Here is a 16,614-nt window from a genome sequence, read left to right on the forward strand (position 1 = left end):
ATCCTTTTCATTCATGTTTTTCATTTTTTTTTAATGTGGAGGAGGAAGACATTTTTCTCAAAAAAATAAACAAAAAAACCTAAAATATACAACATGAGTATATATATATTTTTTTCTCAAGATTCAGTTACCATTGATTAACCTGATATAAGATGGTATTAATGATTGTAAAGATTAATACAAACAGATGTGATCAATGTAACACCACATAAACACATTTAATTTAACTTACTGGCTTGTCCCGCCAAAACAAAAGTAGTTTTGATTGAATACCTTCCAAAAAAAGAAACTTAGTGGATTTTGTCCTCTGTGAAAATTATGGTTTCATTTTTATGAGTTAACATAAATATCAATATATTATGATACAGTAGTGTTTTTTTGTTTAATTTTTTTTAATTTAGTCATTGTCTCGTTATTGCCACTTAAAAAATGTAGTTGACTAAAACTATGACTATATAAAATAGTGCTTTATGCAAATAAAGAGGCCAAGACAAATGTTTATTGGTTTGATAAAATGAGTACGAACATAATAAATTCACCTTAACATAATGTATCTGGTTATTGAATGTAACGCTCTAGGCCACCCTGAGGAAAACAGGCCAGACCTGTAAAGCTGGGACTCTGTTCCATTGTAAAAGCTGACAAGTCCAGACAAGGTTCATCGTCAGGCTGAACTCCTGAGGCGAGAGAGCTTCATGCTCAGTGTGATCCAAAGCTGCTCCCATGGGTGCCAGAGCCAGGGAGCAGGTGGAAAGCCTGCAGCAGCCTTCCTGACTCCCAGAGCTCATTAGTGCTGCAGTAGGCTTCACTGACGGCAGAATAATGGGCCTTTCACAGGCAAAATGACAGTATATGTTGAAGGAATGACACAATTTACTGTCTGTGAGTGAAGCCAGGGAAGTCTGAGGCGTTCAAGGCCACGTTTAATGCTAGGTTTCAGATTGAATCATGCTACATCAACTTTTTAAGCTTTGAACCTTGTTACAATGTTAATTCCTTGTCAAAAACACCCTCAAAGTATTATTTAGGTTCCTTCCTGCATCTCTGAGCACCCTTAGCAAAAAGCAGTTTATTCAAGTGTTCGACAAGAATAATTATTTTATACTAAAACTGAGGCCGTATAAGTGTACTTTTTATATACTATATTTTATATTGTTAAAGCTGTTATCAGGAGTTTCTGAGAAACGTCTAGTACACTACAAGTACATGGTCCATAGTATACTTGCTATACTTATACTTAAGAATACTTAATAAAATGAACTTCAAGTATACAACTTTTTGCTAAGGGCAAAGTACCAAATGCGAGTATATCCAACTTCGGCCACGGGTACAGTATAAGCGAAGCCCCCTACAAACCACGCCCACGCAAGCAATTTTTCAGTGTGCTGAGTCGTTCCATTTTTAGTATCAGTTATATTGCCTCGTAACATCTTTGACTTGATTTGACGCGTTTGTGACACAATGCGACGCAGCGGTTGGACAAAAAAAATGATTATCACCTTAAATGCAGTATTCCTGTAGTTAATAGAGATGAGGAGGAGAAAAAAGTGTTTGAAGCAGCTGAATTACTCAGCTGCTGCTGCTGCTGCGATAAACACACCCTGAAGCGCTGAGACGGACTCACAATCACAATAGCCGCTTAAATATCCACGTTTTACTGTAATGTGCAGTTTTTTGGCTGAAAACAATAACAACAGTGTGTGGATAGCAAAAAGAAAATTGTTTTGTGATCACTGATCTCCCTCACAAGAGCGAGGCATGAAGTCTGCATCTACAGACACGCCCACTCATGAATATGCATAAGTAGGCCCCAAAACAGCCCATTTTTAGAAATGCCTAGAAAGTGACTTTTCAGAGGATGAAACACTGGAAAATAAACCTCAAATATTATGTTGTTGGGGTTCTTAGAACAAATGGAGATGTGTGAAAAATAGCATAAAACTGGATCTTTAAAGGGAACAAAAAATGTGTTTAATAATGTGTTTAATGTATTACCAATAAACAAAATATGTGCACCTTTAAAAACTAAAAAATAGTTAAAAGATCTTTTTTTGTCCCCCAAACAAATCCCCAAAAATTGTATTTCAAGAAGTTGGAAGGAATATAAAGCCCAACATAATACACAAAATAAGTCACAAAACGCACAAAGTTTGACAAATATGCAAAATGTCTCGTAAAAAACACGAAATGACAACAAAGACACAATAGACACTTAAACAAAATGACAACAACACATCACAGAATAGCTCCAAAGACACACAAACTGTCAACAAAATTACACAAAATGACAGGAAAATACAGCTTATTTTTGTATTAAAGTACTAATTTTAGGAGTTGCTGCTTTTGCTACTTATAACTGCATTAAAAGCAGAGTTAGATGGATGGACCTAAACATGCCACGCTACAGAACTCACTCACACGTGCTGTCTCTTATCGGAGAAAAAGCCAAAAGTGTCACATATTGTGCAGCAGTTTGTTAATATATGATTTGCATTTTGCACCAGCAAATTAAACCCAGAATTGTCTTTATTTAATAAGTTATAAATATCAAGATTTATATCGTATATCACCATTTTGAGGAAAAATATTAAGATATGAGATTTGTTCCATAGACACATCAGCTCTACATTAAACACATTGTGTTATTTACATTCCCTTTAAATATCAATCAGAACGTTTAGGTGATTAATATGAGTGAGATGTCTCACTATATTTGTCTGGTGAGACATTGAATGAAATATTATGAAAGAGAACTCTCAATTTTTAGTTGCCAGATAAAATAATCATGACCTAAATCAATAATCTATGAACTAAACAACCTTAATATGACACAGAACTTGAAATGTTTGACCTACTGAGACAGGTTCCTTTCCTTTGAAGTAATGTTCTAATGCCAGTATTACATAAAGTTGACAGTTGATCATATCGTGACAGCAGCTCTCTTTCGCTGACTCATATCTTCGGGCCACCCACATTTTCAGAGCACCAAGCTAAAGTCGCGCACCGTTTCCACGACAACTTCTGTTTTCTTTCAACATCCCAGAAACATGGTTCGTTGAGAAACGAACCCGTGATGACATTAAGGAAGATGTTGGCTCTGATTTGGATTAAAAGGGCGACTCCAAAACTAGCGTGTGTCATGTGTTTTTGGCTGAATTCCAAAGCACATGCACTGAAGTCAGCAAAGCAACCAAACCTCATAAATCACACAGCAGGACGAGTGGAAAAGTGCTTTGTGAAAAGCTTAAAACTCTCTGAATTGTATCTCACTTCCTACTGCGATTTCCCACTTCAGGTCAAACTGGGTTTCCGACTTCTTGATCTTCTGTCGGGACGACAATTTGACGTGGTTTTGGAGCCAAATCCAAAGCTTTCACTGAGGAGAAAGTCGAGACCTTTGCGAGTAAGAATGGGAGGAAACAGCAGCAGGGTTTTACCACCATGTCAGTCATTGAGTCCCTCGCTCAGGTTAAATACCAGCGCCTGTTTTCTCACTGTAGATTTGATCTGTGCCGTGATTCAAACGTGACCCCCCCCGTCCCCGTCCCCCCTCCCTGCAGTGAAAACAGGGCCGATCTGGCCCCAGCCTCAGCGCCAGGCCTGTTGGGACAGCTGCTCCCATGATCTGAGCCCTCTGCAGGACTCATGATTCACTTTCTGAGTCAACACGGAGGAACTGATCTTCAGCCTATATGAGCACAGGCAGTGATTCATGATATCATTGATTTCCAACGTACTACAGAAAACCTATGAAGTTACATAAGTCACAAATACCCCCTTTCTCTTATTTCTGAATCCAGGTACTGTACCCCAAAAAATATTTAATTTGATTCTGAATTGAATTTATTTCAACAGTCTCAGTGTTTCTCAAACATTGTTAGCTCCAGTTCCCCCTTTCTCTTACTTTTGAATCCAGGTACCCCCTTATGTCCAACAACAACATTTTGATTCAAATTCTGTTTTCTTAGAATTCATTTTACTACAGAGCAGCGATTCTCAACTGATGGGTCGGGACCCAAAAGTGGGTCTGCTTCAAAATAAATAAATACCTCTCATATTGGACTTTTTTTTTACAGGCATGCTGTGAACTGTATGTTGCACAGGAAAATATATAGATTTATGTAAACAAAAACAAAAAAAATATATGTGTGTGTGTGTGTTTTCAACAGCTATTTTTGAAAAACTACATGTGGTTGGTTGACTTAAAAATAAAAAAATAAAAAAATAAATAAAAAATTAATGATCTTTAATGATATGGCAAAATGTGGGTCCCGCTGCTATAAAGCATAATGATGAATGAATGAGTGATAACACACATTTTAAATAATCTCATTTCGTAAATAAGAGGAATTAAACAGTATTTAGTGATTCCTGAATAGATTTATTTCTATAGTTTTTATTATTTAGGGTCATTTACGGTCAAAAAAACTGACCGTTGTTTTTTCAGTTCATGTTCTAATCAAGATCATTTCTATCATCATTTTGTGTTTTTTGTTGTTATTCACTATATTTTTCTCTTATTTTGTGTGTTTTTGTGTTTGTTTTCTCAGTGTGTGTGTGTGTGTTTGGTGTCGTTTTGTATGTTTCTCTGTTGTTTTTGTGTTTTTTGTTGCGATCATCTGTATTTCTCTCTAATTTAGTGTGTTTGTTGTCATTTTGTGTATAGTTGGTAATGGTTAGTATATTTCTCTCTTAGTGTGTGGGTTTTTGACATCATTTAGTGTATTTTGTCTGTTATTTTTAGTTTACAGTATATTTTTCTCTTATTTTGTGTGTATTTGTTGTTGCTTTTGTGTGTTGTTGGTAATATATAAATTATTCTTTCTCTCTGTGTGTGTTTTTGGTGTCGTTTTGTATGTTTCTCTATTATTTTTGTGCATTTTGTCGTGATCTTGTGTATTTTTCTCTCATTTAATGTGTTTTTGTTGTCGTTTTGTGTATTGCTGGTAATGGTAAGTATATTTCTCACTTATTGTGTGTGTTTTTGACGTCATTTTTTGTACTTTGTTGTTTGTTCTTTAAATTATTCAGTACATTTTTCTCTTATTTTGCAGGGTTTTTTTTGTCGTTTGGTGACTTTCTGGTAATATTTAGTGTGATTAGCATTTTAAACTAAAAATAAACATAAAACCCAATATTTTATTGCTTTCATTTGTTAATTTCACCCTCTCCTCTCTCTCTCTCTCTATCAAGTGCCCCCTGTAGTGCTATCATGTACCCCTAGGGGTACACGTACCCCCATTAGAGAAACACTGATATAGGGGGTGCAAATCTAAATGGACACGGTCATTCTACTGTATATGAAAATGAAGGGGAAATTATTTGAAAATAATGAATTACAAGTGTTCCTATCACATTTCTCTGTGTTAGTTCCTGAGTCACAGCTGACCAACATGTGAGTTGTATTACCTACAAACTGATTTGCTGTTGCTACAGAGGAAGGAGAAGAAGCTACTTTGCTCTTTAAACATTAATGAACCCGTCCTTTCTTAAAACGACTGAGGAGGGGCGTGTGATGTATTTCTTTAATTCCAGACCAGAGCTTTTCAATTTTGATTTCTCTCTTTTTAAGTATTATCAATTTCAGTTTCTCAGACTCTTAATTATTGGCATGAGAAAATGATTTTTATCTTGGAATGGACCGGTAACCGACCTTATTGGATTCAATGACCCAATTGCATTCAAAGATCAAAGGATAAAATGTTTCTAGAAGGCGAATCAACGCTATGTTGAAGCAGTTTCATGTGAATAGCTTCTGATTGGTTATTCAGACAACTACTGTTTAAGGAAATGTACGAGTCACGGACACATCAAAAATGATCAGCAGACACCTCTGAAGAAGACTGGCAGTTGACAGTTGAAACATGTCAGCACATCAAAGTGCATATCCTGAAAAAAAGTTGTCAGAATAAAAGAAAACCATAACATATTATTCAAAAAGAAGACAAAATGAACTTGCTGGAATTTGTCAACTATTGCTTAACTTTTTCCACAAAATTAACTTTGATCTCCTGACATGTTTTGACTGATAACTGCCAGTCTTCTTCAGAGGCATCTGCTGATCAGGTAATCAAAGTACATTTCCAGATTTTTTTTTTTTTTGACAACTATTGCTTAACTTTTTTCAGACAATTTACATTGATCTGCTGACATGTTTCGACTGTCAACTGCCCGTCGTCTTCAAAGGAGTTTGCTGATCGCTTTGATGTTTTCCTGACTTCGCGTAATAATTGCAGCAAGTTCATTTTGTTTTCTTTTTGAACAATATGTTAAGGTTTCATTTATTCAGATAACTCTTTTTTTCCGGAAATGTACTTTGATCACCTGATCAGCAGACGCCTCTGAAGAAGACTGGCAGTTGACCGTCGAAACATCTCCGGAGATCAAAGTACATTTTCTGTAAACATTTTGTTCAAACAAATGAAACCTTAACTTGTTATTGAAACAGAAGACAAAATGAACTTGCTGGAATTATTATGCAGAAATCAAGAAAACATCAAAGCATCAGCAGACACCTCTGAAGAAAACTGGCAGTTAATGGTCGAAACATGTCAGGATATTAAAGTAGAATTCTTCGTTTCTACATTAAAGCATTCGAATGAGTTAAATGTTCTTCCAGTACCAGAAAAATACATCATCTAAACCAAAGCCAATGTTGGAACCCACTGGTTCTACCACTGCCCAGGATAGATGTAGTAATCCATCTCTCAACCAGAACCACCCATACTAGTCTGACTTGGTATGTGTGTGTGTGTGTGTGTGTGTGTGTGGGCTGGGATGGATTAATGATGTCAGGCCTGCCGTTGTGTCACAGCCACTCCCAGTCTGAGAATAAAGCCACTAATCACCAATCTACCTTCTACAGGCTGCTCCCAGCTCCATAGTCATGCAAAAATATTGTTATTGTAAATTCTACGCGCCGTGACTCATTTTCCATTGACATTGCACTCGTTTATTTACTACAATGGACAACATGAGTGGCATTCGCTGACGCATAACCCTGCATATTTCTATCTGGAGCAAAACTTAGGTGAAGTTTTATGCTCCGCCCACTGGCCTTTTGTCTCATTTAAGAGCTGAACAAAATGCCCTCCAAGGCAAACGTTCAAAGATAAAACAATTTTCCACTTAACACGATGCAGCACCCAGGTCATGAGTCTATAGACGTCTGATGGTGTGACAATGACAGGAGGATGACAGAAGATAAAAGGTCTGAGACTCTAAATACAGACCCTTTTCAAAACATTACAATATCATGGAAAAGTTGTTTAATTTCCATAATTCCATTCAAAAAGTTAAACATTCATAGATTATAGATTCAGGGTTCACAATTTAAATGATTTCAGGTATTTATTTGTTTATTTTTACATAATTTGGGCTTCCAGCTCATAAAACCCACAAAAACAGGAATTCAAAAAATTAGAATACTGTAAAGAAATCAACATTTACTTTTCAGTTTTTGCAGAAAAAAAAGAGGAGAAGAAGGACTGTACTGTTGGCCAGTCTTTTCTGATGAAACTAAAGTGTTCCTTTCATTCTAGAATCAAGGGTTTGGAGGAACAGAACAGAACATTGCACCGCAAATCATAACTGACTGTAGATATTACTCACTGAAGCAGTTTAGGTTCTGATCCTCACTCGTCTTCCTCCAAACCCTTGGACGTTGATTCCAGAATGAAAGACACTTTACTATGGAAATTAACAACTTTTCCATGATATTCTAATTTTTTGGAAAGGGTCTGTATATATATATATACAGTAAATGCACAAATGGCTCAAATTTAGAGAAAAGTAAACAAAATGACATCAAAAATACACCAAAGACAACAAACGACCAAAATGACTACAAAAGAAAACACAAAAATGACTGAAAAATAGACAAAACAAGAACAATACACACAATGAGAAAAATAAACAGCAACAAAAATACATAAAATGACTTAAAAAAAAAACACACAAAACAAGTCACACATGAGAAATAGTTCACAAAACAACAAAAAATGCACACAACGACCCCCAAATAATACACAAAACACCAAAAACCCTTTGTTAATGCTCAGATAATTATTCTAAATGCTGATATGAATGTTGATGATGTGACCTACGGATAAAACAAACAAAAATATCTTTGTGGCTCTGCTGTGATGTTATTAAAGTTATTATAACCAAATTATTCCTGGCACTGCTGTCAATCCCTCTGCAAGTGAATCCATTGTCTTTACTCTTTTTTTTTTTTTTTTTTTTTTTTTACAATTTTATTGCTTTATTCATATTTTCTTGCTTCCACATCTGAAAGCTGCTGGTGACAATCTAACATTTATAAAACCTCACTTTTTTTTTTTTTTTTAAACTATCCTCATTCCTTTTCTTACGTGATGATCATTCGTCAACAAACCCAATATTTTCCAATGAGTAAAAACAATTTTACGAGCGACAATTTCACCGTTCAACATTTGTTTGTGAGTAAATTCTCTCGTTTAGATTCATTGATCTGTGAAACCCAGACTATGGCTGTGATACTAACGTACGACTCATAGTATGAAAACATTGAGTATGCAAGAAATACCCGGATGTATACTAAAGTATGCACGGTGGGCATACTAGTCATACTCAACCGTCCCATGATGCATTGCGAGCGGAAGGTAAAATGGTACTTAGACCGGCTTCAAGACAAAAATCAAACATCCTCTTTTCAAAATAAAAGCATCTCTTCTTGTCTTCCATTAGTTTTTAACACTTTTATAAATAGGGCTCTTGTTTTGACGTTAGTAATGTAGAGTTTGTAGTGTAGAGCACAGTGTTTTTCAACCTTGGGGTCATGAGCTCATGTGGGGTCGCCTGAAATATCTAGTAATTGATCAAATGAATTAATGAATAAAAATATATCTAATATTTCTATTATTATTATTTTTCAAATTAAAACACCACACGATGTTAAACAACTGTATTCTGTACTTTCACTTTTTCAAATCTAAATCGAGGTGAAATAACATGTAGTATACAGAAAAAAAAATGAAATAAATGAATGAATAAATACACTATGAAAACATATTGTCACAAATCCTGCTTCCACTGTATTTGTAATGCATTGTAACAAACATGATTAAAAACTAATTCTAGGGGGAAATTAGTATTTGGGATTCGCTAGAAATTTGTGATATAAAAATTGGGGTCATGATGCAAAAAAGGTTGGGAACCACTGCTATAGTATGCTAACACAGCCCTTTGTCAAGGATTCAGACACATGCAGAATCAAAACATTGCTAACAATAGCAGGTAGCATTAGCATCATTTCTGGTTGTTACACTAAAAGTAAACACACGACTCCAAACATTTTTAAATATATATATATATATATATATTTCTTTTTCAATAACAGCAGCAGAGACAGTGGATGTACAGTATATGACATGGTTGGACTGGTTTCTATATGATACCAGTTGATGTGCCGTAATAATCTCACAGACAGCTGTGTGTGAGAGTTACTGAGTAACCCACAGCCACACGCTCACCTTTTCCCCAATAGCCCTTCACCTTTGGAGCCACGTGAAGTGAGCGTGTATGCAGACTCCCCGTAGTGTGCACTAACACACACACACACACACACACAGAGAGAGAGACACAAAAAGAAACACACACACACAGACACAGACACACAGACACAGACACACACACACAGACACAGACACAGACACACACACAGAGCCAAAGCAGCACATACAGACACAAAAGCATGAAGGAGTTTAGCATACTTCAAAATATATATACTTCAAATTTCACAAAGTTAATTAAGAATTTATTAATTCAGTTTTCTATCTTTAACTTTTACAGCAGTGTTAACGTGACAGCTAACTATTGCCATAGCTAGTTAAGCTCCCTAGTAGAGCTGAGCGATACATCAAGATTCGAGATATAACGAGTTTTCTATTTTGGGGAAATAAAAAATTACAATATTTCCTATATGAAAATATATATTTTGTATTAAAATACTAATTTTAGGAGTCGCTGAATGAAAACACAGATAGATGGATTAATGAGAGCGTCCTAATGCAGACCTTACACTGAAAAAGCCACACTACAGAACTCACTCACACGTGCTGTCCCCTAGAGGAGAAAAAAAAAAGAAAGACTAAAGTGGCTCATATTGTGCAGCTGTTTGTTAAATATCAAGATATGAGGTTTAGTCCATATCTCCAAACCCTAGAGTCCCTGTAGTTTTAAGTTCTAAACTTTATTTGTTTATCTTGCAGGTATTACTGTATTTTCTTTAAATTTACTAAAGTTTGATTTAGGTTCAACGTTGATCATGTGATCTATTATTATCCAATGATACTACTACCTACTAATAATTTAACTTATTAACATCTGCTGGAGCCGCTTTTCAGTCTCACTTTCATTTGTTGACAAAATTGACTTTGATTTTTTTTTCTTCTCTCTTTCATTTAGTCATTAAGATGAAAGCGCTGATGTCAATAATAAGAATTAATAAAATATCAAGAGGACACAGTGAGAGCGCCAACCTATCTGATAATGTCAGTAATCTGGATCATTGATCCTGGTATTGGTGCCATGATTATTCACACTTAAAAGACTTTGATGATAAAAGTCTATCCCTAGTAATAACAACACAGCTGGTATGTACACATGTATGGGCCACCACTAGTTTTTTATGTTTGTTGTTGGAATAATTGTGATGAAATGCCTAAACTGGATCCGAGATATGAATTTTTGAAATTTTGCCAAAGATGAGAGAGATTTTTCCATTTTTGAAAGTGATCCAGAATCAATACATTGATCAGGATCCCCTCTATAATGAAATGGAATCTTCCATGGCGTAAGGAGTCTTTTAACGTAATCCTGCTAACAGACAATAAATAAACAAATGCTGGTAAAAATATGACTTCCTCTTTGGCAGAGGTAGAAAATGACAATAAAAATCTGTCATTAATATACTGTAGATCAAACACAAAGAAAATGAAGTTGAAGTCCGTTGTGAGATGTACTATCTCTACTAGCATTTTACAATTAGCTTAGCTTAGCTGTGTGATGGACTACGGCCATGTTGGAAAGTCATACTAACGTACTATTCATACTAAGTTTGATGTATGATAAGGTTGAGTACGTGACAAACCCCTGGATATACAGTATGCTATATCGGGAAACGTTTTGTGTATGCACGGTGGGCACATGTGGGGGTACAGGAGCACACTGCAGGGGGTACGCAGAAAGATTTAATTCATTCAGAAGTAATTGGGAACTGTTCCTAGTTCCTTTTTAAGCTATTTTTTGGACAAGTTCACAACAAACTAACAGTACTATTGTTGAATAAAATACTGTCATTTATTGAAACATGATTATTTTATGCTGTAGGGGACATTTTATCACACAAAAATTTGCTATATTTTCCAAAAAAACTGCATTTACTTAATCACAAAAGTTACATGATATTTAAAATAAATAAAAAATAAATCCACTTTAAATTACATTCATTGTTGGCGTTTGTAGATCAAGCCTTAATATAGAACCAATGTTGTTATCACAGTTAGAGGTTTAGGAGAACGCGGCGTTCCGCAAGTGAAAAAGCATATGACATTATGCTTATGATATGAAGAGGGGGTACACATGATTTGACAGAAATGCAAAGGGGGTACACGGGATGAAAAACATTTTGAACCACTGTAAGTATGATTAGGTTGATTCTCCATCGTTGAAAGTGAGAAAGTGACCAAGTAGAATATCAACATGTGCTCATTTGATCCATAAAACGCACGTAAACATATTTCATGCCGACATTTCGAAGACCCTCCACCTGATAAAACTTCTGGTTAACTTCAAAACAAGAGCCCTATTTACAAATGGGTTAAAAACTAATGAAAGACAAGAAGATATGCTTTTATTTTGAAAAGGGGATTTTTGATTTTTAGCTTGAAGCTGGTCCCAGAACCAATTTAAAATTCCGCTTGCAATGCATCATGGGACAGTTGAGTTTGTTAGTGTGTTCACCGCACATACTTAGGAAATGTCCCCATATTATAGAATATATTTCTCGCATACTTAACCTTTCCATACTATGTAATGTGAACACACTACATACTTATTACATTAGTATGACTTTACAACACAGCCTATGATTCTTTTCCAAGAGAAAGAAAGTCAAATTAGTCCCATTTTTCAAAACTATGATAATAAACCACGACGCAGTGAGCGACAGACTAGCGGACGCCACCTGTGATTGGCTCAGAGCCCCCTGCTGTTGAACCCCCCCCCATCAAAACACAACTGTGTGTACATGCAGCCATAGCTTAGGCTTGGATTCTTTTGTTTACTGTGCCTGAGCGGGACACATGAAAGCGGGGTATAGACCGGGTCCAAAGCTGTGACCCCAGTGACAAGAACACCGCCCCCCCCCCTCCCCCTCATTCATGTAATCACTGTTCTCCTTCACACACTGGCCCATTTTTTTGGCCTCATGATGGGAGTCACGGGACTGAGCTTTGAAGAAGAGCACAGCAGGGCCACATGTGGGCCAATCAGAGTGAAGACACTGTTGTGTGTGTGAGTAATGATTGACAGCATGTTGGATTACTCACAGAGCCATTAGTCACACTCAATTTGTTACATGTCCTTGTTCTTTATTCACTGGGTGTGAATAGGTCGGTCTGTCTCTCAGGTTCAGGAATGTGTTTCGTGTGCTGGTGGAATAATGGCTATCGACGTAAGATGTGAATATAAAAGCAATGAAAATGATTCCATTGTGATTAATTAAAGCTGCAGTATGTAGAATTGTGAGGCGCTCCACCTCCCCTCCTGAATAAAATTTACTGGTCTTCTTGTGAATGCTTGCGTGAACATGCACACTGTGGAACTCTTTGTGACTGTTTTCTCCATCGAAACTAGTAAACAAATGTAGAGACTTTGTCTCGCTGCTGCGAGGACAGTAAGAGGCTCACAGTCACAGCCGCTCCTCACACACAAGCAGCTGATCAGAGCAGACACTCCACATCCATGCTGCAAATTAATTGTGTCTGTTCTCGTCACCTTAGAAAATGTTTCTCTTAGGTTTACAAGCTATTTATCCCGTCTGACATCACTCTCTCTGACTCGCTATGTGGGGCAAACCGACGCGGATCGCGCGGTCTGCCACAATACAGAGCCAGAGGAACCTCCGCGAAGTCCGTTCCTCCTGAACACATTTGTGCCTTTATTCTGTTGCTTCTGAACCTCGGTCTTCTCTTTTCCTCTTGCTTTGCCGTGTAACCGCTGTGCCAAAAGCCGCACTGGAGACTAATTCTGGAACATCAGCTAATAAACTTTCCCTACTCTCAGATCATGAATGTGCATCGACTCTGTTGGTAGAAAGATCTCTGATTGGGTGAAGTCCAGCGTCATGCTCCTGGATTTCTAAAGCTAGAGAAGGATAACAGATCCACTGTCCACTCAGAAGACTCTGGATTACAATATCCTCAAAGATGATCATGGATTTTTGACCAAATGATGCCAACATTTATTTACATACTGCAGCTTTAAGGCACGTGTCAAACTCAAGGCCAGGGGGCTAAATCAGGCACTTAAGAGCATCCGATTTGGCCCGTAGCAGAAAGTCATAACAACAGAGAAAACATGAATCATTGTGTAAATGAAACTCAACAATATTAGCAGGTTCTCACAGTTTTCCCGGTGCTTTTATTGCATGATTGCAGTCATTTTTAATGTTTGACAGCTGGAAAAAAACCCTCCAAATTCTTAATTTAATAATGTTTCCCTTAATTGAACAGAAATTGTTCACAAAATCTAGGAAATTGAAAGTGAAGACCCTGTTGGGACTGATATCTGCCACTTATTGCTTAGATATAGTTGATGCCTTCCATACTTTTTAACTGGAAGTGCAAACTTTACACACATTAATGTTTAAATGATTAGTTTTTATGTCTAAAACCTGCGGTCAGCTTGTGATGGACCTGGTCCGTATTTAGCCCTTGAACTAAAATAGGTTTGACACCCCTGAATTAAGCCTTCGAAGTCGGATAATATTTGGAGTTTGAGGTCTGATTAATGGGTAAAGCAACAAAGTTATGCTAGTGAGGAAAAAGTTGCACAAGGAAGAAACAACACCACGTGAAATACTGTACAGGCATTCTGGGGCACCATCGGGGGGTCCGACCTTTCCTGACAGCGCGAGGGGCAACGCAGCTTCGTCATTGGCCAGTCTTTGTCAGAGCCAGCCAATCAGATCTGTGCTCCCATCTCATCCCACAATCTATCCAAACAGAGCGCGCTCAGCCTCTCTGAGTCTGATATGCTTTGTTTATCAGGCCACCTGGACATGCAACTGGTCAGCCATGGGATTTGTCTGTCAATGCGGTGCCAGATGGACGAGGACGAGCAGTCATAGCTGCTTTCTATGAGTCCAACCCACAGGCAGTGAGATATGACTCCTGAGCCAGTTTTCTGATGGTTTTTTTTTTTTTTTTGTGTGACTGTGTTGAGTGGAGTGAATGAAAAGCTGATTAGGGTAATGGGGCTGGTAGACCCTCAAAAAAAAGAAAATTAATTACTGTGCACTGTGGTTTCAGGTCAGTACTTCAGTGTTCCCCTCCCGGTGCTAATAGACAAATTACATAAGAGCTTCCAAAGAAAAAGAGCTTTGCCTGAGAGTAACCTTTCAATGTGACAATAGCCGTATTGGCTTTACTAGACACAATGGGCTTTTATTTCAGGAATGTTTCTGAACAGATGAAAGCCAGAGACAAATTAAATATATACAGTACATTACAAATAATGAGATTTTAGAGGATAAAAATATTCCTCATTATAAATGGCGTTCCGTGTTTAACAAAGAAGTCGTTCAATTCAACATACGTCAATATAATATTGTTCTTAATAACATCCAAACACCTTTTGGTAGCAAAACCGTCTTTAACCATCAATAATAGAGTAAAAGAGTCTTGACAACTGGAGGCCCGGGGGCCACAGACTTATTTTGTGAAGCTCTGAAAGTAAATGCACGAAATGACTGAAGAAAAAAAAAAAAAACCCACACAAAATGACAACAAAGACACACAGATCATCAATCAAATAATCAGATTCTCTCCAAAAACACACAATAAGGTTACAAAAATGATACAAATATCAAAAAAATACACGATTCAAAAAACACAGAATTACGAAAAAAAAAAACACAACCAAAAATGTACAATAAAAATGCACAAAGGACAACTAAATGTATCAAAATGACTCCAAAAGCACACAAAACGGTTAAAAAAGAAAAACAACAATGAAAACACACAAAATGATAACAGATATACACAAAATCACAAATTATGCAAAATGGCAACAAATTACAAGATATGACCCAAAAGACAAACAAAAAAGAAACACAAAATAAAATCATATACAAAAACAATAACAAAAATACACACAGTAATGCCAAAAACACACAAAAACATACAAAATCAGAATAAAACCCACAAAATTATAACCAAATATATCAAAATTACTCCAAAAACATACGAGATGATCACAAAACGATACACAATAACAGAAATACACATAATAATATTGTTTTATGCAAAACAAGCAACAAAATTACACAAAATGACTCAAAATTACACACAAAATGAGAATTAATATCCAAAACAAAAAAATACATACAACTCCAAAAATACACAAAATGATAATAAAAATATGCAAAAGACAACTAAAAAATGACTCCAAAGACACATGACACACATACAAAATTACAAGAAAAAACACAAAACAACAGATAAAAAAAAACACTAAATGATAACAAAAATACACAAAAGACAACTGAAATAATCACAATTACTCCAAAAACACACATGAAACACAAAAATGCACAAAATCAACAAGAAAACAAACAATACTACACAAAATGAGAACAAAAATACACAAATGACAAAGCATTACTTAACCAGGTTAAAGAAAAATACAGAGATGTTTCTGTGTGGAAAGGTTGTTGAACTCTTTTCCTGTAAACTAACTGTATGTGTTCTCTGTGTGATTAAAGCAGAAGTTTAAAGTAAAGATGTTTTTATCCTTCAGTCCAAACGTGTGCTGGCTTCACGCTCCAGTGAACTAAAGCTTAGTAACTTGTCTTATGGAGCCAATGATGGGATGAATGCACCTCAGAGCAGTGACTACTTCTACTACCTGATCATTAGAGCTGCTCAGATCTACAGCTTGTATCGTGAACAATGTCACACACTGTTGTTATTAATGGTCAGACTTTAAAAAACCCACTCCTCGTCTCTCACCACAGTCAAAGCAAAGCTGGAAAACTCCAGCGTGTCTATTTAAAGGTATCGGTCCAGATGCTGAACTTTGTGGTATCCCATTTACGCCGCCGGGTACTCAGTGTCCCTGCCAACCGTACGCGAGTTACATCCGGAAAGCTGGGGGAAATCCTAGGACTCAGAAGTGGCACCGGTGCCAAGTTTTGGGACCGCTGCCTGAACCTTGATGTCAGAGAGCAGAAATACAACTTGGTGTGTTGAAGCAGTGGCCATAACAACAGCCTCGATCAATATTCACTCTGGTTTAATGCTCGTCTGGCCAGTTTAATGGGGATCATGTTGAACTGGGAAGGTGTTGGAT

General features: G+C 36.7%; 1 protein-coding gene across 2 annotated transcripts in view; it reads right to left on the reverse strand.

Annotated features, from left to right (window-relative positions):
• The window catches only part of cog6 (component of oligomeric golgi complex 6), a 61,801-nt gene that overhangs the window by 4,136 nt on the left and 41,051 nt on the right, over positions 1–16,614 (reverse strand). The window contains exon 20 of one of the 2 annotated variants that reach the window (XR_003675372.1): positions 9,513–9,584. The gene's annotated coding sequence lies outside the window, so the exon portion shown is untranslated. Of the gene's footprint in view, positions 1–9,381; positions 9,585–16,614 lie in introns of those variants that run through there. The other variant, XM_028464873.1, reaches the window with a different exon arrangement.

The sequence above is a fragment of the Gouania willdenowi genome, chromosome 13, assembly GCF_900634775.1.
Source record: "Gouania willdenowi chromosome 13, fGouWil2.1, whole genome shotgun sequence".
In the NCBI taxonomy this organism is placed as follows: Eukaryota; Metazoa; Chordata; class Actinopteri; order Blenniiformes; family Gobiesocidae; genus Gouania; species Gouania willdenowi.